At 41.4% G+C, this 22,398-nt stretch overlaps 1 protein-coding gene across 8 annotated transcripts in view; it reads left to right on the plus strand.

Moving 5' to 3' along the window:
* The window catches only part of STON2 (stonin 2), a 152,146-nt gene that overhangs the window by 72,932 nt on the left and 56,816 nt on the right, over nucleotides 1–22,398 (plus strand). Inside the window, exon 1 of one of the 8 annotated variants that reach the window (XM_079913962.1) lies at nucleotides 19,651–21,080. The exons of the other annotated variants lie outside the window; for them this stretch is intronic. The gene's annotated coding sequence lies outside the window, so the exon portion shown is untranslated. Of the gene's footprint in view, nucleotides 1–19,650; nucleotides 21,081–22,398 lie in introns of those variants that run through there. 8 annotated transcript variants of the gene reach the window in all.

Raw genomic sequence — 22,398 nt, forward strand, 5'->3', positions numbered from 1 at the left:
CGTTCCTGAATTGCTAACATTCAGTGCGCTTTGAGGCTCCTTTTCCAGTAGTGATGGTTTGGGTTATCAATACATCTACCTTGCTTCACTCTCTTTGTGACTCTCCAGAAATAGAATTCAGGGCCACATCTTGGTAAAAAATTTATAAAATGAGAGAATATAAATAAAGTCCCTAATGTGAAGAAGAGCAGATAGTATTTTTATTTTTTAAAGGTATCCATTATTTGTGAATTTACATTTGAATGTATCTACCTATCCATTTCCCATCTTGTACCAGAAAGAATTATCCCTATGAATGGTTTGCAGGTCATGTCTGCTCAGATTATATCAAATATGAGGCACTTGCTAGAGCTGAGAGTCTTTCTGAGTTGGAACAAAGAAAAGCCATCTGGTCCTTGCTGGAAGTAATACTATGAACTTGGCCTAAGGATATCAAATATGGACATTTTTAATGGCAGTTAAGGTAATTCTATTGTAGGTAAAAGCACACTTGTTTTCAAAAAGCTTTCAAATACATACATAATTTTATTCACTCTTTATTATAGCCTGTGAGATAAGGAGAAAAATATCCTGCCTTTTCGCAGAGGAGGAAACTAAGGCTTATTAATTTTCAATGATTTGTCCTCTGTTCTACTACCAATACTAATATCAGTATTAGGCATATTAATATACCAATTAATGTATGAATATGTATTGTAAAATACAGATGCTAATGACATATCAATACTTTATATTATACCTCATATATATTTAATATACTTTATATTATATATTGATATTAATAATATTGAAATAATTTATATAATGTCCTTATATAAATTATACATAGGCGGCTAACTGCTTTAACAACTCCAAGATTTCAGTGGATTAGCACAGTTCAAGTTTATTTCTCATCCACTCGACTGTGAGTGCAGGGTGGCGACAGGGTGCTGTGCTCCAGAGTTCAGGGACCCATTGCTGTGCTCAGAGTCTCCTCTGTTCAGGTGGTGGGTGGAAAGTGGACGTGCACAATCTGTTGGCCAGAAGGCAGGGCCTGGCCATGCCTTCCTGTCAAAGAGGCTGGAAAATTTGGCCTCGTTACATGAAACTTCAGTTACATGAAGTGTGGCCACAGTTTCAACCAAAGGTTATCAAGCACCTGCTATTTGCCAGGTACCATCAGGTACTTTTATACACATTGTCTCATCTAAAGCTCACAGTGATGTTCACATCCTCACACTAATATTCCAGTTAGAACTCTGGGACTAGGACTTGGAACCTTGGGAATGTTCCACAGCTTTTGTAGCAACTACTCCTTTCCTGTCACTGTTACAGCCCCACCCCCTCTTGACCGATGGTCTCCCTCATCCTTGCTGTCGCTCATCATTCATCTGAGGCCAGAGCCCCTTTGCCCTGCTCCTTTGCCTTTCATTCATTCACTCATTCCAACCTGAGCCATCTTGTATCTTTCAAACTCTTGTTGATGGTGAGAAAATAGTCTACGTCCTCTACCTGTACATTGTTCTCCTTATACTCTCTTGTCCTAAAGTCATCTGGCTTCCCTTCCCTGTGGCTCTAATTTCCTCAACCTTGGAAGGACTGGCATCATCTCCTTTCCCCCTGGTTACTTTCATGCCATTATGGAGCTGCCACTGTTCCACAATTTTAAATAAACCTCCATGTCCACTTCCACCGTCCTCTGCCCAGGTTGTGCATGTGCATTGCTGACTCTGGCCCTTGACTGTCTTCTCCAAGCCCATCCTCCCCTTAATGTTATTTCCAGTGATGTGGAGTCCTTGGCTAGTGGAACGAGTGTTGGACTAGTAGTCAGAAGAGCTCAATCGGAGGCCTCACTCTCCCACTTAGCAGTGATAAGATTTTGGGAAATCACTTGTGCCTCTCAGCCTCAGTTTCTTCATCTGGAACATGGCCATAATGATACCTACTCGATGTAACTACTTCCCAGGGTTTATTGAGGAATAAAATGAGGTATGGATGGTCAAGTTAACTTCTAAACCATGAATACTATGTAGAGGGCAGGTACTATGGGCAGTTGCCCTCTCAGCTGTCCAGTGGCATGCCAAACTTTGGGTCTCACTGCTGCCTGGAACTTCTCTCAGTGATCTTCTGGCTTCACTTTCCTTCCTACCCAGCCTGGACCCCAAGGGTAATTTTCTTCAGTGTTCTACCAACAGCCTTAGAATCTTTAGCTCTTTGACTTGCCACGATATCCCTTTGGCCAGTTCTCAATCCTGAGTAACCCCTACCACATATGTGTAACCTCTGTGCCCCTGAGCTCTACTGAAAACCAAAATGTCTTGAATTAATCCTATTGCCTCTTCAAGAACCTTGCTCTTTCAATATCTGCCTTGCATATTGTGTATCTTGTCTCTCTTCACCACCCCCAAATTCTCTTTCTCCTAAATATGCTCCATTAACAAATAATACTCTTAACAAATAATTGATTTTGATCTTGCTTCCTCTCATGTTGACATTTTTTGATGACTTTCCTCAACTAGGTTACACATCCCCTTGTAAATTTTGGCAGGACTGACTCCATAGTAAATCCAAGAGTATTGTTTATGAAACTTGCAGAACCCATAGCCGTGGTATGAATTCCTGGTCTTCCTTTAATATAGACCTTTGTCTCTCCCTTCAGTCTCTCCAGCATGACTGACAGTCTAGCTGTATCCACAGAACCAAAATTAGAAACCGCTCTTGAGAGGTGAAGCAGTGGATATTCCTCACTCAGCACCTTCCTGTCCTGTTCTGTCCATCTCTCTAGACCATCTCTGCACATCTTGTTAGATGGATATGACAGGAAGCGTTTGGGGTGAAGAGGGACATGATTAGGGCTTGTAATGAGACCTCTTCCCCCTCCCTTTTTCTTTCTTCTAGTTTCTTCTCTCTTCCTTTTCCTTTCCATTCCATTAGCACACAGATGGTTATTGGGTAGTGTCTTGGAGAGTGTCTCTGGTCAGTCTTCATGCAGAGAATGGGTCACTGTTGTTAGTGCTGACTCTTGTACCTAAAATCGGCAGCAAGGGCTTCCCTGGTGGTACAGTGGTTGAGAGTCCGCCTGCCGATGCAGGGGACACGGGTTTGTGCCCCAGTCCGGGAAGATCCCACATGCTGCAGAGCGGCTGGGCCCGTGAGCCATGGCCGCTGAGCCTGCACGTCCGGAGCCTGTGCTCCGCAACGGGAGAGGCCACAACAGTGAGAGGCCCGTGTACTGCAAAAAAAAAAAAAAATCGGCAGCAAGTCTTTGTTCAGAAGAGCTGCCTGGCTCCCTGGGATGGCGCACCCGTTGCTGTAGGGTGTTCCCACTCCACGTATCTTGCCCCTTCCCCGTCATCCTTCTGCATTATTTCTGACTTAGGCTTGCCAGTGGCTCCTTGTGCCAGCCTCACTTGTGGAAGTAACATCAGCCAAAGTGCTTCAGCTCCTGATAAACAAGATATGTCCCTCTTTCCTTCCAGGTGCCCAGGGAGGGTGTTTTGGCAAAGTTGAGAAAGACGTGGAAGTAGAAAGAGAGGAAGGTATGAAGAGCTTGCTTGAGGCCTAAAATCCTAGCTGTCGGCCCTCATAATAATAATAGGTGGTGGTTGTCACTGTTTTAGAGGTTCTAGAAAGTTGGTCAAGATTCTAAATTATTCCAAGCCTGGATGATGAAATTAGCACCTTCCCCAAGTCCTTTGTGTTGAAAGCTCCACAGTGTGTGGTGGGATTTGAATTGTGGCCTAATATTTAAGTAAGTGAAGTGAAGGAAAAAAGTAGTCAAGCCAGACAAAATAAGCAGTCTTTCAACAAATCGAATATTTCACTTCTCCATTATAGATGCTTCTTAGATGCACACTTCCAGCAGAAAGGAAGTGGGTATCGGATTTGGCCAACTACTAACACCCTGGAGGTGGCACAGTCACTTCCCGAAGGCAGGCTGGCTGGCTGGTTTGACGGAATCGTCTCTGGCCTCACTGCCACGCGTGAACCTTGACATCCATTCTAACTGGGGCTCGCTTAAGAGTAGAGTGAGCTGCAGGTGCTGTGTAGCATCCTTCTCACTGATGAGCCTCTTGGCTTTAGAACAGAAACTTTGACCAAGACATATTTTACCATCTGCTTCCAAGAAGAAGAAAGGGAAGTCATTTGGGAACAGGTGTGCAAACCCAGCTCTTTTCTTTAGACAGAAATGTGAAATATCATGTGTGACGACAAACGGATTCTCTGCTTTTTGAATGACCTACGAACTTCCTGATAAATGTGGGAAAATGGAACTAGAGAATCTGTTCAAATCTGGAAAATAAAATCGTATTGATACTAAGTAGCTCAGTATCATGGAATCTGAAGAACTGAGCATCACCGGGGACCAGAAAAGGTAGTTTGCCAAGGTCCCAAGTGAAGCTCTTTTTAAAAAATTATTTATTGGAGTATAGTTGATTTATAGTGTTGTGTTAGTTTCAGGTGTACAGATAGTGAATCAGTTATACATGTACATATATGCACTCTTTTTAAGATTCTTTTCCCATATAGGTCATTACAGAGTATCGAGTAGAGTTCCCTGTGCTATATAGTAGGTCCTTATTAGTTATCTATTTTATAAATAATAATGTGTATATGAGTCCTTAGTATGGCAGTTCCTGCCTGAATACCTAACTTTGAAGGATGCAGTCACTAGAGAGGCAGCCCATTCCATGTTCAAGCCATGTTTACTATCTACCCACTAGTCCTTTGGCAACTAACTGCCTGGTTTGAACACTGGCTTCCATACTTATTAGCAGTTTGACCTTGTAGAAAACACTTAACTTTTCTGAGCTTCAGTTTCTTTGTCTACAAAATTAGAACAATCATAGTAGTAATTTCATAGGATTGATAAGGTGAATGAGAAATGTATTTAATGTTCTTAGAAAACTGCTTGATACTATAGGTGTGCTTAATAGACGTCAGTTCTTCCAGTATAATGATAATTGTTATTATAGTTATTATCACCACACCTTGGATCTATAAAGAATAAACCCAATCTTTTTTCTGTATGACATCTTCTTCCTTATTTGAAAAGAGCTAAATATCCTCAGTCTCAGAAACAGTTTACAATTCAGCTTAGTTCTACAAAGGTGACAAAAGAAGTTCAAGGCGCTGAGGTAGGTTTAATATACTCACGCCCATTTGGAGACCTCAACAGTAAAATATGTTTAATTTTCGAATAATGATGACTTTTTTCCTGGAATTTATATCCCCAGAAGAGCGATTTTAAAGCGCATAAATAAAATAAGTCTAACAAGGCAATGGTTCAGTTTTCTTTGCTGGATTAAAAAATAGTGCTTGCTTATGATGTATACAAAGTACTTTTTTTTTGTCATTTATGTGCTTAGACTCTTGGACATTTTAGAGTGTAAATGTGACTTTTTTCAGAATCATCTCAAATCTGCAAAGCCAGCTGGATATCCTCATTTGCTAATAAATGATATCAGACAAATACGCCCATTACTTTGAGACCACAGGGGATGTGGCCTAAGAGAGCTGTTTGTGGCAGCAGCCCTGTGAGAGCCATGGACTCCACCAACCTCGCCGTCCCCAGTGGTGACATGGGGAACTTGCTCAGGAATTTCGTTTTGACAGACCCGGGGGGCTGGGAGAAATCCAGCCACTTTAGAGTAGTTGGGGGGTTATAACCCCATACACATGTTTATGATCCATTTTATTGCTGACTTTGGTTTTAAAGGAGGATCTGCTGTGTTGTTTGAGAATAAAAATCAATCTCAGACAGCCACGGGGTTTGTTCCCTGGGAAGATGACAGGCCAAATCTTCATTAAGTTGTTGAGGAATGAAGGAGGGCGGGTGCTCCCTTTTCCCTTCCCACAGTGGCTGGCAGCAGTGAGGCGAGGATGTGTGGGCTCCTGGGAGCCTTTTGTTTGGTTTCTATGGCTGTGACCTCGATTAGCTGCTCTGTGTGGAGAGGAGGGAGGATGCAGCTTTTAACCCTCATTCAGCAGCTTCAACGAGGTCATCTTTTTCTCCTCTGTCCAAGCATAGAGAGATGCATAGAGGCAGCTTTGTGGCATCATTTGAGGGTCTCTGGTCAGAGTTCATTGCTCATACTGGTGAGTGATGGATGCAAGTAGGGGAGAAAAAGGGCTAGGGACTAACAACTTTATTTAATACTTTTCTCTCCCCTCCCTCCCAATAGGGTGGAACTGTGGTCACGCAGAAAATCTATGCTGGGGTCACCAAGACAGGAGATGCATACCAGCTCTGCCCTTTCTAGGCAGCTTCCCAACCCCTGAAACAGGGTTAGTGCTACCTGAGGTGAGAGCCTCTGAGTGGAGTAAGTAGAGGAGCAGATGTAAAGTACTTAGCACAGTGTCTTGCACACAGTACTCCTGTCCACATTTCCTAAGATGGGAAGGGCTAAATTATCCTGGTTGCTTCCAGCAAGCATCCAAAGCATTTGTGGCAGTCGTGAAGAACAATAAAATTCCAGAGGCCTTTTATTTGCTCTAGCCTTCCAGTATTATACACATGGCAGTGTACACACGCACACACACACACACGCACACACACACGCGCGCACACACACACACACACACACATCTCTTTTTCAGGTGCTGGTGCCTCACAGGTGGCTCTTGCCATGTTTTGCCCTGTGGTCTTGGTGGTGCCATTTCAGGGCGAACCAATAGGAAATGAAGAAGCAGACCCTAAATGTGAGCAGAAGTCTTAGTCATACTCTCTTCTGCTTCCTTCCTTGCCTTAACATAATCACTAGGCAACTTGTTATGGCTTGTTTTCCAGAAAGGTCCAGAGAAGTCTATTGCATCGTCTAGTTTGTAAGGCCAGCTAATCCTGGGGCATGGTGGGCTTTTGAGTGGGTGCTAACAGATGGTGTGAAAGGAGGTAATTCCTGCCCTGGGGGAACTAACCTGGGAAAATAAAACCAGCACACCTGAAATAATTAGCCACCAATTCCGTGCTAAATCATGTGCTGCTGACCCAGTGTTAGTGCAGTGGGGGTGAGGGTAAATTGGAGATTGGTGAGGGTACCCGTCTCCCGAGGTACCTAGTGCTGTGCCTTGTGGGAAGATTGAGCAGTGTGTGTGTGTGTGTGTGTGTGTGTGTGTGTGTGTGTGTGTGTGTGTGTGTGTGTGTGTGTGTGTGTGTGTGTGTGTGGATATATACGTATATATATAAACTACATGCGTATATACACATACACGTGTGGCAGCTTTTCCCACATCTTTTTTTTTTAAAATTAGATCAGAGTTTTAATTTTAAGTATTTCATTATAAAATATTATTATAAAATTAAAAGACATTTTAAGGGAAACATAAAAAAGGAGCCATCCCCAATCCCACATCCCCAACACAATTAATTTATCAAAAAGTGTAGCTCATTCTTAGTCTCTTCAGCGTCCAGCCCGGTTCCCCGGCACGGAAAAGGGGCTGAGTGGATGTCTGTTAATGGCCATACCACTAGTTCCTATACCAGGTATCTAGACAGTGACGTTACAGAGGGTGCCAGCCCAGCACCTCTCACAGGCTGAGTTCTTCACTGCATTATTGTGTTGACCTCTTCTCATTGTGTGAGGGGGGCAGTAGCAGAGGCTCAGCATGGCTAGGTAACTAGGGGAGTGCTTAGCAGCTTTTCTGTTAGGCCATCAAGCCTTCCTGAGATACAATAAATGGAGAGAGGTAGGTGCCTAGGGTAGAATGTTTCTCCCACTGCGTCTGGGCAGTGTTAGTGTTTCTCCTTTACCCCGTAGAAGAGGATGTCACTGTTTCCCCCGCCAAACTTCTCAAAGAACATTCTCATTCCTAAGGTATCAGTGCCAACAAGTTCTGTGGCTTCTGTCTACCTGCTTTTCAGGTAAAGCAGGCTTACCTGTTGGTACTTGCACAGCTTTGAAGAGTCCGTCATGGGCCTAGTTGCTGTAAGATGAACTAAAACTGATTCAACTTCTCCTGTCTAGGACCCCCTCCCCTCCCCTTTGCTCTCTTTATCCCGCTAAACAGTTTGAGCCGCAAGTAGGCTGACTGGTCCAGATCTTTGGTCTGGGTTCACTGGATGTATTAGCTTCCTAGAGCTGCCCGAAAAAGTTACCATGAACTGGGTGGCCTAAAACAAGGGAAATTTATTCTCTCATAGTTCTGGAGGCTAGAAATCCGAAGTCAGTGTGTCAGGAGGGCCGTGCGCTCTCACAAGGCTGTGGGAAGAATCCTTTCTTGCCTCTTCTAGTATCTGGTGGTATTGGCAATCCTTGGCATTTCTGGGTTTATGGCAGCATAACGTCAATCTCTGAGTCCATCCCCACATGGTCTTCCCCGTGTATCTCTGTGTCTCCCTGTCCCTTATAAGGACACCAGTGATTGGATTTAGAGCCCACTCTAATCTGGTATGACCTTATCTTAAATAGATTACGTTTGCAAAGACTGTATTTCCGTATAAGGTCATATTCACAGGTTCTGGGGGTTAGGACATCAGCCTACCTTTTGGGAAGATACAGTTGAACCCAGTACACTAGGTGAGCCTTCAGTGTACCGCAGGCCAAGTCAAAGGTAATAATAGTACTGATTTATCGTTCTTATGGAGAAAATTGATTCCTTCTTACGTCTCTAGTGATGTAATTGAGTTGATCCTGTTCTTCTCTCTTGCCCCAACCCTGTGGGTCACCAACAGTACTTATTTTCAAAATAGCCAACTGGAATAATTATTATCCTGGAACAAATAATGCCCATCTCCATTCCTTTATACGATTAAATGTAAATTCATGAGCAGAGACTTTGTTTTGTTCACTTCTATGTCTCCAGCATCTTAAAGCCATCATCAGCTTGGGACAAAGTAAACCCAACGTCCCTTTATTTATTCACCCAGCATTTATTAAGCAACTAGGTCTGGAGGAAACAGTGCTGCAACTAGTAGTAACTACATTTTATTGAGCATCTACTCATTTTTTGGACACTGGAACAGGCTCTTTGCATACTTTATCATGAATCATCACAGAAACCACAAAGTAGGTATTGTATCCCTATTTTATAGATGAGAAAACTGGGTGTCAAAATGTTAAACTTTGACCAAAATCATAGAGCTCGTAAGAATCAAGTATGAATCTGAATGATGTGCTGTGGACCCGTCTTTCTCTACCCTTGGAGTGAAGATTTCTGGATGATGTTTCCCAGTTGTTTTCCCCAGAAATCTAATTGAGTAGTTTTTTTTTTTAACTTGATCATCTTTTCAGTATAATAGATTTTAATAAAATATGTAGATAGAAAGGAACTCTGATATACTGTCTAACATAAAACCTCATGGCCAAAAGCAGAAGTGGGAAATATATGCTTTCATTTCAGGCAAATATAAACCTTTAATAATAATAGCATCCCAATTAATAAATGAAAAAGTAATGGGAGAAAATCACCATTTTCCAATCCCTATGAAATAATACCTAGGCACTGATTCTCAATGGCTGCTAAGCGCACAAAATCAGAGGTAATCAATATGAGTTGCCTCCTGATGGAAGTACACAATACCACCTATCAATTTGCTATTCTATCCAGAAATCCAATATGAATTTCATCAAGCCTCTAGATCTAACTATGAATTCATGGAAACATGGGGGGCAGAGAACTTGTTAAATCACAACATAATTAAAATGTGGATTGTGGGACAAACTATATGACAAAAGAACCAGGTTCTTTAACTAATAAATAGAAAGGAAAAAAAAAGATGAAAAAGGAACTTTTATATTAAAAAAGACAACATTTATCAACTAATTGCAGAATTGATTTGAACCAAGTGCAAAAAAAAATCTTTGAGACATTTGGAGAACTTTTAATACTTACTAGATACTGGATAATATTAAGTAATTATAGTTTTTTGCTGTAATATTTTTGTTACGCTTATAAACAGAATCCTTTTCTTTTGGAGATACATGGGGAAATGTTTTTGGATAAAATGTGATACTGGGAACTTGCTTCAAAATAATGCAGAGTGGGTAGGGATATAGGTGAAACAAGGTTTGAATGCATTGATAATTAAGCTGGTGATACGTACGTGGAGGTTTGTTACACCTTTCTCTCCACTTTTATATATGTTTGAAAATTTCCATAACAAAAAATGTTAAAAAACGTTTTATAATTATTGCTAAAAGGAAGTAGTTCAGAGGGTCTGATAAAACAAGAGGAATGAAGGAAAAAAATCTCTGTCCATATGAAAAATAAGCTGGTCCATTTTCTACTGGAATTGTGTTCACCTACTAGTTAGTATTCTGATGGACCTGCTCTGGGAACAGCAGCTGAGTAGGCTATGGACTGGGTGATCAGGAACAGCAGAAACAACTTAGTTCCTCTTTTAAAGCAATTGTCATGCTCTACCGCCAGCACATTTAGAGCTGAGAGCAGTGATGGTCACTACTGATATTCATGCTGTTACCTGGAACTCTGCCCTTTAAAGAATGTTTCACATACTTCTTTCAGTTAATCGTCAATCACAGCCAGTGAGGTAGATGATATTATCATCACTCGAGAGACCAGGAAGCTGGAGTTCCGACCTGTGAGTTGACCAGAACATACGTAGCGGAGCTGGCACCCCAGCCCTGTCTCGGATGCCGTTAAGCACTGCTGTTCCTTCCTTACTCCTGATCTCACAGCAGCCAAAGCAAGCATTTCTTTTAAACGTGTGCCTTTGTCGGAGCAGGGCTGCGCTACCTGACTTCTTTCTGGATGGACAGTCGTTGCTGAATATAATTGAGAGTAAGAAACAATGCACTGGACATGAAGGTTATGCTAAATTAGAGGGCAGGAGAGGGGACAAATACCCCCCACTTGAATAAGCTCCTACCATCTTCTAGGTGCTGTGCTGAAATCTATCTTCTAGCACTGGGGGTGGGAGTCAAAGCGGAAGAGGGAAGGAGTTAGATCCTCCGTCCTTTTTTTTTTTTTTTTTTTAACCCTTAGGGTAAAATGCATAGCATGCAGTCAACTGTAACCACATTAAGGGAATGCGAGTCTCTCCTCTTCCTCCCTTCTCTCAGTTGGCCCCTCTGTGACTTACCTCACCTTCAAGGCTTTCCTTGCTGGGGAAGAAGGATGGGGAACAAAAAGAGAGAGAGAGATTGGCAGGAGGACCAGGTCAAAGCATGGGCACCCCAAACCAAGCTAAGACCCTGGGTGATTTCCCAAACTATAGAGGTGTTCTGCAACTATGTTAGGGGGAAAGAACCTGGTGGACTGATGTGGAAGGTCTCTGGCTTTTTTAGGAAAATGTATTGAGAGGGTAAGAAGGTATTGATTCCCTTTTTCCCTAGACAGTTTTTCTAAGAGAAATGAGTCAGTCAAATCATTTCTCAGATGACCTTTTAAATTCTAAGGAGGCAAGAAAAGCTATTTCTAATTAAATATTTAATGCTTGTTTTAACTTGTGTACTAATATTATATCAGGTTTGTGATACAATATATTCTGTGATACAGTGTACGTATAGAATATGTTGGAGTCCCTTGTGTAGTCATATGGGGTTCAAATGTGTGCACATTTAAAAATTGTTTCATGACTGAGACAATGTAACAGGGTATGTGCCCAGAAGTGACCCACACATTTTCTGGATGTTATTTCATTAATCAGTAAAAAGGAAGGGTTGTAGGGACTAATCTCTCAAAAACTCTGAGGCATGGAACATCATTCTGCTATTTTAAATGAGATTTGTATCTCTGTTTTACAAGATCTTATTATGTCTGGAATTTATAGGAAGCCAAGGTCAGGTGTTGGAACAGAACCCCCAATTATCAATACATTATCCTAAGGGAAAATGGCCCCCACTTTCTAGTGCTACTTTGAGGAATATATTGTGGCAAAGATTGGGGTTGCTGACATCATGTTTACTTTGTTGATAGAACTTCAGGCACTTACTGTGCACTCAGAGTGCTGGGTGTGCACTCTGAGATGGCTCACTCAATCTGAAAATGGGGATAATAATAGCACGTCTTCAAAGGATTGTTGCAAGTAAGGCTTCATCGAGTTAATATGTACAAAAAATATGCTCGAGTGGTTGCTGTGGTGTCATTGTCATCATCGTTGTTGATCCTCACAATGGCCGGTAGTGTGGCTTAGGTCTTAGGGTCCTCTCCATCCTGTACACAAGGGTCAAGTGTGGGGTTAGACAGAACTGGGAAGGGAATCCAGGCATTCTGACACTGAGTCACCAAGCATCCTGTGACCCACGTAGGGGACCCTTTAGTAAAGCAGTAATCCTATATTATAGATCTACCTTTTACTTTTTTTGACTCTGACTTGCTAGTAGCAATTCTATATGCTGATATGGAAAATCCCAAATACATTATTAAGTTAAAAAAAAGTGCCAAATAACACACCCTGGTTATACTTTAATCCCAGTTGTGTTATTTTTAAAAGGGTATTCATATATGCTTTACAAACACATTTCTGAAGCGGGTACATAAAAAATTCTTAACAGTGGTTACCCCTGGGGAATGGGAATGATTGCTAGAATAGGTAGCTTTTTACTTTTTATTTTATATCCTTATATACTGTTTGAAATTGTCATGAGTTTTTTTATGTTTAAAAAATTTAAAAAAAAAGAAAAAGGAAGGTGTGTTAGTCTGTTCAGGCTGCTATAACAAAATACCACAGACTGGGTGACTTATTATATAAACAACAGAAATAAGTTATTTCTCATAATTCTGGGGGCTGGAAGTCTGAGATCAGGTAAGGGTCCTCCTTGTTGTATCCTCACGTGGTGGAAGGGCTCCTTTATAAGAGCACTAATGCCATTCATGAGAGCTCCACCCTCATTACTTAATCATGTTCCAAAGGCCCCACCTCCTAACGCCATCACAGTGGGAACTGGGTTCCAGCATGGGAGTTTTGGGAGGACATCAACATTCAGAGTAGAGCAAAGGGGGAGAAGAGTCCAACAATAACCCATTTCTGTAAGTGTTTCCCAAACCCAGAAGATCTCCTTGTCCCAAGTAGACAACCTTTGGGAAAGGAAACATGACACTCTAAGTCTGGAGCTAGGAGATTCGTAATATATATATTAGCATATTAAAGGTTGTGAGGAGCTACAGTAAAGAAACCTGCACAGCACATTTTTTTTTTCATCTTTATTACACCTATTAGTATCCTGCAGAATTACATTTCATGGCACAGCAGTTTTGGAAATGGTATAAAAATTTAAGAAAAGGTGACTTAGCCTTCTGTCAACTGCAAGTAGAAGAAAGGTGAGTATTTCTTCAGGAATGGTGGGAGAGGTGCCTGGTGGTCCAGTGGGATGATGCTGGGTCTTAGATTCAGACACACCTGGGTCCAAATCCTGGGTTTTCCATTCACTAGGAGGTTAGGTTTTCCATTACCTAACCTGTGGGTCTCAGCGTGCTCACCTGTGAAAGAGGAAGAGGAATTCCTGAGGATGTTTTCAGGAATAAATTAGATAAGTACCTGGTTCTAATAGGTGTTAGTTCTCCTCACCCTTCTCCATCTCTCTATCTCCTTCTATTGTAATACTGCTGTGCCTTTGTTCATGAACACCCACATTTACCAAAACAAATTACTGAAGGATTCCCTCCATTTATGAAAGGCTTCATTTCAGGATTTATCAAAGGCCAGGCTCTCAGGTAACAAGTTCTTGCATTTTCAATGTGACTCCATTTCTAAAATCTTGATTTTCAGATACCTATTTCAAGAATGTGCCTGATAGAGAAATTCATTCTCTAAATCGCATCTGGGTTTGCCTGCTGCGGGTCATTCCAGGCCCAGCACCAAGGTTGCCTGTTACTCTCATTTTCTGTGCCAGGATTAATGCTCAAAAACAGTGGAAACAAATTTCAGGGTTAAATGTAAAAGTATGTGCAGGAAAGCATGGCCTTTTCAAAGTAACCTTTGCATTGAGCTCTTGGAATCTAATTTCCCAAGTGTTATTTGCCTCCCCAAAGTACCCACGCTTGTGCAGATTGAGTTGAAAGTTCAGGAAGTATTAACAAAAGGAATCGGAAGCAAGATCTCTGAAGAATCTGCCTATCTGCGCCTGGCCTCTCTCTCCTCCTGGGTGTGCCCGCCCCGCCTGGGAAGGCCAGTGAGTAACCTGCGCATTTTTTTTTTTCCATCTTGGCCCTTCCCACCCAGACCAGAGAACTGAGTGGCAGACAGGCAGGCAGGCAGGCGGCGGTGAGTCCTGTTCAAGCATGCATGGAGCAGACCTCTACCTGCACCCAAGTCCTGGACCCCTCGCCACCCTTCCCCCACCCCAGGAGGAGCCAGAGCCCCGGCCAGGGTCCACAGGGGGTTTTTGCCCCCCACGGTAAGGGCTGCCAGCAGTGGAACCACTTCATTTTATTTGCTTTGGCGTTGGCTTTCCTTTTCCATTGTGTTTAGATGGGAGAGTTTCTGATAGAATTGAAGGTGTTTTGTTTTGTTGATTGGCTAGTTCTCAGTGGTCCCAAGACAAAGGCACGTCTTCTCCCAGCAGGGTTTATTAGAACTTGTAATCTGATAGCCTGGCCTTGAGCAAAATTTAACCTTCTAATTACCTCTGGTTAGTATAGTTTACCCTTTAGCCCCATAGGAAAAAAAATTACATTGCTTACCAAATGGGTTTTGGAGAAGGAAAAGTGGTAAGAATTGTGAGCATTTTGATACATGGGCACCTCTGACTAATTGAAAAGTAGCTTAATTGTTACCATAGCTTTAAAATAGACCAAGATGACATTTTGTCTCAAAACTAAAACTAGTCAACAGAAAACCCTATTTTCAGTGTCCAATGAAAGATACCAGCAGAAGGGTTTGAGTCAAAGAGTTAAAAGATAAGTTGGTTCCATTAAATATACAGGAACATGGAAGTATTGAATTAAATCTGTGGTGCTCTGGGAAGAAAGAAGTCAGATGTTCAATGTGGGATTCATGTGGCATTTAACGGAGAAAACTGAGACCTTTGTGTGGTGTGTGGAGAGTTCTTTGAAGAGAGAGTCAGAAGGCAGATGGAGGAGGCTGGGAAGCAGGTTTTTTGCATGGAGCTAGTGCCAAGGACTTCTCCCTTGATTGCTGTGGGTGAGAGTAATTCAGAGCAATCAAGCGCTGCATTGTTAACAGGCTTCTGAGTTTCAAATATTTATTCTAAACACAAGCCGTTGATTGCACTGGCATGTGAAGGAATAAAACTGTTGCCTCTGGGTCCTGGCCTCACCCAAACTTTAATATCTAAGGAGATTTCAAGAAAAATGTCACAGGAAAGACAGCATTTGTGTATGTGTCACGTGAATTTGGTACTATACCAGTATAGTACTGTCTATTTGAGACGGCCCTATTTTTTAACAGCCATGAGGAATTACATCGTCATTAGAGAGTGAAGATGATGCGCTAAGCGATTTTGTAGGAGCACGGCCTGGGAAGCTGTAACAGAAATTGCCCAGACTGGAGGCGCTTACAAGACACATGTGCAAGTTTGGCCAGTGCCCAGGTATCTGCAGAGGCAGCCCAGGTTCTTTCTTGGCACCGCTCTGCAGGCAACTGAAGGATTCTCTATAAGGAGCAACCTGTACTTCACATGTCTAGGTTTTTAGAGCAGCAGTAAACAATAGCGCTGAAAAGTACTGTACCCAGAGGGTATGAAGTCGTGGTATGTGTGTATTGAAGTGGGAAGGGGCACAGGCAGGGTGACTGTCCCCTTCTTAGATAGCATACCTCTCTTCTAAGTTTCAGGAAAGTACAGGGTGGCTTTTGCTGAGCAGAAATCAGTAATTCTTCATCATTGTGGTTATCACTGTTCCTGTGGTGATAATGCCAGTAGTTTGCTTTCTTACAGCTCTGGATTCCCCTTGGCTAGTGAATCAAAAGCATAGATGGACTGCGGCCCAATCAGCCAGCTCATTAGAAGACGTCCAGGAACGCCACTTATTTTGTTGCCAAGTGAGCAAGAGATGGGGGTGGGAACCCTCATGATGATTTTACCTAAAGATGCAGGGTTTCAATTGGTGACTCTTTTCAGTGATGATTGAAAAACAAACAGACGCAGCTTCAGGCCACCTGTGGAGTTAACAGTACTGATAGCCACTCTGGGTCTCACAGGCACTTGCGCTTTGGATCCTAAGCATTACAGTATAAAAGCATCGCCATTCTTACCAAACCTCCTCCTCTCCCAGATCCAGTGCTTAGGAAGAGAATAGTTCTGAAGAGTGTGGGCAACGTTTCTTCCTATAGAGGGCCTGTTCTAAATGTTTTCAGAACTTCCTGGAATTTCTGCATAAACTAAAATGAGTGCAATATCTTCTTGAACCTGGCTTTTCTGAGGCATCTTTATGGTAAATTTATCATTTCTTTTTATTTCATTGTGTTTTTCATCCACTCCTGTTTCTTAGTCTTTGAAGCAGTGAACCTACCAAGCAGAGTGAAAACTGGCTGTATTAAACGGGAACCAAACCGTGCACTTGAGACAGCTTTGCATTTGAGCAGAGTCTGCTTTCTCCTATACTCTCTAAAGAGCCTTCAGGCACTACCCAGCCCTGGCCACTTCTCTGCCAGCCTGTGTTTTCTGGTTTCTGCAGCTCTTTTCTCTACCACCTCCTGCTGTCCCAGACCTCGCAAGTAGGTATTTAGAGAATTCAAGGGGAGTTAACCAAAAGGTCATGGTGATTTTTCCAAAACACAGAAAGCAGCACCTTAGTAGGGATGCTATCATAGCTGCTGCTACATCCCAGCCAGACTGCATACATCTTAGGGCCTGGGGCAAGGAAGATAGTTGTGGATTCAGCCACTGTAGTTTAGTGCATTTCCTCAACAGTCACAGTCAGGGCAAGGGTGATGAAGTAGGGAAGTGGAACGAAGAGGGCTTTGCCAGCAGCTGGTGGCAAAAATATAATTAGCCTCAGCCTGTAATCTTCAGTGAGCTCCAGCTTCCTGCTCCTCAAGACTAGTTGCTACTTTTGTGTTATCTTTTTTCTGTCATATTTCTTCTGCGTTGCTTCTCCTCGTGTTAATGTTTTGGGGTCCCTTGGAGGATGTAGCCCTGGTAATCATTCAGTCACCTTTCATCTGTAGGCATATCCTCAGCCCAGAAGAGACATCACAGAGAGACCTGCCCTAAAACAAATCCTCGTACGGGTGGCGTGTCATCTAGCACCATCTTTAAAAACATCAAAGGATAAAATAAAACGTGCTAATAGATTTCTTTTGCTTTAGTTTGAGACCAAGATCGTGAGGATTAAGATATGTGTGTGTGTGTGTGTGTGTGTGTGTGTGTGTGTGTGCGCGCGTGCGCACGCACCCAGGCAGGAGTAGAAATGAGGAATATCAGATGGAATGCCAACCTGAGAATTTTATAACTTTGTGAGCTTAGGGTGAAAACTTTGGCCCACACGTAGAAATCACATTTGGCTGGAGCCGATATTTTTCTTCCACTAGGTTGTATAGTAAATTGATTGAAAAAATGGCCCCAATTATTTCCCTCTTTGAATCTAGACCCTTGTGATGTGATTTTGTAGCTTCTCTTACCAAGAAGTGGAATCTGTTTCCCCAGCCCTTGAATCTGTGCTTGTCCTCATAACTTACTTTGGCCAATAGAATGTGCAGAAGTAAAGAAGTAAAGTTGTGCTTGTGTACTGGTCCCCAGCCTAGGTGTTTTTTTTTTAAACATCTTTATTAGAGTATAATTGCTTTACCATGGTGTGTTAGTTTCCGCTTTATAACAAAGTGAATCAGTTATACATATACATATGTCCCTATATCTCTTCCCTCTTGCATCTCCCTGCCTCCCACCCGCCCTATCCCACCCCTCTAGGTGATCACAAAGCACCCAGCTTATCTCCTGTGCTATGCAGCGGCTTCCCACTAGCTATTTTACGTTTGGTAGTGTATATATGTCCATGCCACTCTCTCACTTAGTCCCAGCTTACCCTTCCCCCTTCCCGTGTCCACAAGTCCATACACTATGTCTGCGTCTTCATTTCTGTCCTGCCCCTCTGTTCTACAGAACCTTTTTTTTTTTTAGATTCCATATATATAATATGTTAGCATATGGTATTTGTTTTTCTCTCTCTGACTTACTTCACTCTGTATGACAGACTCTAGGTCCATCCACCTCACTACAAATAACTCAATTTCATTTCTTTTTATGGCTGAGTAATATTCCATTGTATGTATGTGCCACATCTTCTTTATCCATTCATCTTTCGATGGACACTTAGGTTGCTTCCATGTCCTAGCTATTATAAATAGAGCTGTAGTGAACATTGTGGTACATGACTCTTTTTGAATTACGGTTTTCTCAGAGTATATGCCCAGGAGTGGGATTGCTGGGTTGTGTGCTAGTTCTATTTTTAGTTTTTTAAGGAACCTCCATACTGTTCTCCATAGTGGCTGTATCAATTTACATTCCCACCAACAGTGCAAGAGGGTTCCCTTTTCTCCACACCCTCTCCAGCATTTATTGTTTGTAGGGTTTTTGATGATGGCCATTCTGACTGGTGTGAGGTGCTGCCTCATTGTAGTTTTCATTTGCATTTCTCTAATGATTAATGATGTTGAGCATTCTTTCATGTGTTTGTTGGCAGTCTGCATATCTTCTTTGGAGAAATGTCTATTTAGGTCTTCTGCCCATTTTTGGATTGGGTTGTTTGTTTTTTTGTTATTGAGCTGCATGAGCTGCTTGTAAATTTTGGAGAGTAATCCTTTGTCAGTTGCTTCAGTTGCAAATATTTTCTCCCATTCTGAGGGTTGTCTTTTCATCTTGTTTATGGTTTCCTTTGCTGTACAAAAGCTTTTAGTTTCATTAAGTCACATTTGTTTATTTTTGTTTTTATTTCCATTTCTCTAGGAGGTGGGTCAAAAAGGATCTTGCTGTGATTTATGTCATAGAGTGTTCTGCCTCTGTTTTCCTCTAAGAATTTTATAGTGTCTGGCCTTAAATTTAGGTCTTTAATCCATTTTGAGTTTATTTTTGTGTATGGTGTTAGGGAGTGTTCTAATTTCATCCTTTTACATGTAGCTGTCCAGTTTTCCCAACACCACTTATTGAAGAGTCTGTCTTTTCTCCATTGTATATTCTTGCCTCCTTTATCAAAAATAAGGTGACCATATGTGTGTGGGTTTATCTCTGGGCTTTCTATCCTGTTCCAGTGATCTATCTTTCTGTTTTTGTGCCAGTACCATACTGTCTTGATTACTGTAGCTTTGTAGTATAGTCTGAAGTCTGGGAGCCTGGTTCCTCCAGCTCCGTTTTTCTTTCTCAAGATAGCTTTGGATATTCGGGGTCTTTTCTGTTTCCATACAAATTGTGAAATTTTTTGTTCTAGTTCTGTGAAAAATGCCATTGGTAGTTTGATAGGGATTGCATTGAATCTGTAGATTGCTTTGGGTAGTGTAGTCATTTTCACAGTGTTGATTCTTCCAATCCAAGAACATGGTATATGTCTCCATCTGTTTGTATCATCTTTAATTTCTTTCATCAGTGTCTTATAGTTTTCTGCATACAGGTCTTTTGTCTCCCTAGGTAGGTTTATTCCTAGGTATTTTATTCTTTTTGTTGCATTGGTAAATGGGAATGTTTCCTAAATTTCTTTCAGACTTTTCATCATTAGTGTATAGGAATGCAAGAGATTTCTGTGCATTAATTTTGTATCCTGCTACTTTACCAAGTGCATTGATTGGCTCTAGTAGTTTTCTGGTAGCGTCTTTAGGATTTTCTATGTATAGTATCATATCATCTGCAAACAGTGACAGCTTTTCTTCTTGTTTTCCGATTTGGATTCCTTTTATTTCTTTTTCTTCTCTGGTTGCTGTGGCTAAAACTTTCAAAACTATGTTGAATAATAGTGGTGAGAGAGGACAACCTTGTCTTGTTCCTGATGTTAAAAGAAATGGTTTCAGTTTTTTGCCATTGAGAATGATGTTGGCTGTGGGTTTGTCATATATGGCCTTTATTATGTTGAGGTAAGTTCCCTCTATGCCTACTTTCTGGAGGGTTTTTATCATAAATGGTTGTTGAATTTTGTTGAGAGCTTTTACTGCATCTATTGAGATGATCATATGGTTTTTCTCCTTCAGTTTTTAAATATGGTTTATCACATTGATTCACGTGCATATATTGAAGAATCATTGCATTCTTGGGATAAACCCCACTTGATCATGGTGTATGATCTTTTTAATGTGCTGTTGGATTCTGTTTGCTAGTATTTTGTTGAGGATTTTTGCATCTATGTTCATCGGTGATATTGGCCTGTACTTTTCTTTCTTTGTGACATCTTTGTCTGGTTTTGGTATCAGCATGATGGTGGCCTCATAGAATGAGTTTGGGAGTGTTCCTTCCTGTGTTATATTTTGGAAGAGTTTCAGGATAGGTGTTAGCTCTTCTCTAAATGTTTGATAGAATTCGTCGTTGACGCCATCTGGTCCTGGGCTTTTGTTGGTTGGAAGATTTTTAATCACAGTCTCAATTTCAGTGCTTGTGATTGGTCTGTTTATATATTCTGTTTCTTCCTGATTCAGTCTCGGAAGGTTGTGCTTTTCTAAGAATTTGTCCATTTCTTCCAGGTTGTCCATTTTATTGGCATATAGTTGCTTGTAGTAATCTCTCATGAGCCTTTGTATTTTTGCAGTGTCAGTTGTTTCTTCTCCTTTTTCATTTCTAATTGTATTGATTTGAGTCTTCTCCCTTTTTTCCTTGATGGTCTGGCTAATGGTTTATCAATTTTGTTTATCTTCTCAAAGAACCAGCTTTTAGTTTTATTGATCTTTGCTATTGTTTCATTCATTTCTTTTTCATTTATTTCTGATCTGATCTTTATGATTTATTTCCTCTGGTAACTTTGGGGCTTTTTTGTTGTTCTTTCTCTAATTGCTTTAGGTATAAGTTTACGTTGTTTATTTGTGATGTTTCTTGTTTCTTTTTTTTTTTTTTTCTTTTTGCAGTATGCGGCCTCTCACTGCTGTGGCCTCTCCCGTTGCGGGGCACAGGCTCCGGATGCACAGGCTCAGCGGCCATGGCTCATGGGCCCAGCCGCTCCACAGCATGTGGGATCTTCCGGGGCCAGGGCACGAACCTGTGTCCCCTGCATCGGCAGGCGGACTCTCAACCACTGCACCACCAGGGAAGCCCTGTTCCATGTTTCTTGAGGTAGGGTTGTATTGCTATAAACGTCCCTCTTAGAACTGCTTTTGCTGCATCCCATAAGTTTTGGGTCATCGTGTTTTCATTGTCATTTGTTTTAGATATTTTTTGATTTCCTCTTTGATTTCTTCAGTGATCTCTTGGTTATTTAGTAGTGTATTGTTTAGCCTCCATGTGTTTGTATTTTTTACAGATTTTTTCCTGTAATTGATATCTAGTCTTGTAGCGTTGTGGTTGGAAAAGATACTTGATATGATTTCAGTTTTCTTAAGTTTACCAAGGCTTGATTTGTGACCCAAGATATGATCTATCCTGGAGAATGTTCCATGAGCACTTGAGAGGAAAGTGTATCTGTTGATTTTGGATGGAATGTCCTGTTAATATCCATTAAGTCCATCTTGTTTAATGTATCATTTAAAGCTTGTGTTTTCTTATTTATTTTCATTTTGGATGATCTGTCCATTGATGAAAGTGGGTTGTTAACGTCCCCTACTATGATTTTGTTACTGTCCATTTCCCCTTTTATGGCTGTTAGCATTTGCCTTACGTATTGAGGTGCTCCTATGTTGGGTGCATAAATATTTACAATTGTTATATGTTCCTCTTGGATTGATCCCTTGATCGTTATGTAGTGTCCTTCTTTTGTCTCTTGAAATAGTCTTTATTTTAAAGTCTATTTTGTCTGATATGAGAATTGCTACTCCAGCTTTCTTTTGATTTTCATTTGCATGGAATATCTTTTTCCATCCCCTCACTTTCAGTCTGTATGTGTCCCTAGGTCTGAAGTGGGTCTCTGTAGACAGCATATGTATGTGTCTTGTTTTTATATCCATTCAGCCAGTCTATGTCTTTTGGTTGGAGCATTTAAGCCATTTACATTTAAGGTAGCTATCAATATGCATGTTCCTATTACCATTTTCTTAATTGTTTTGGGTTTGTTATTGTAGATCTTTTCCTTCTCTTGTGTTTCCTGCCTAGAGAAGTTCATTTAGCATTTGCTGTAAAGCTGGCTTGGTGGTGCCGAATTCTCTTCGCTTTTGCTTGTCTGTAAAGGTTTTAATTTCTCCATTGAATCTGAATGAGATCCTTGCTGGGTAGAGTAATCTTGGTTGTAGGTTTTTCCCTTTCATCACTTTAAATATGTCCTGCCACTCCCTTCTGGCTTGCACAGTTTCTGCTGAAAGATCAGCTGTTAACGTTAATATGTGTCTTGGCATGTTTCTCCTTGGATTTATCCTGTATGGGACTCTGTGCGCTTCCTGGACTTGATTGACTATTTCCTTTCCTTTCCTTTCCTTTCCTTTCCATATTAGGGAAGTTTTCA

The sequence above is a fragment of the Stenella coeruleoalba genome (assembly GCF_951394435.1).
Source record: "Stenella coeruleoalba genome assembly, chromosome: 2".
NCBI classification, from domain to species: Eukaryota; Metazoa; Chordata; class Mammalia; order Artiodactyla; family Delphinidae; genus Stenella; species Stenella coeruleoalba.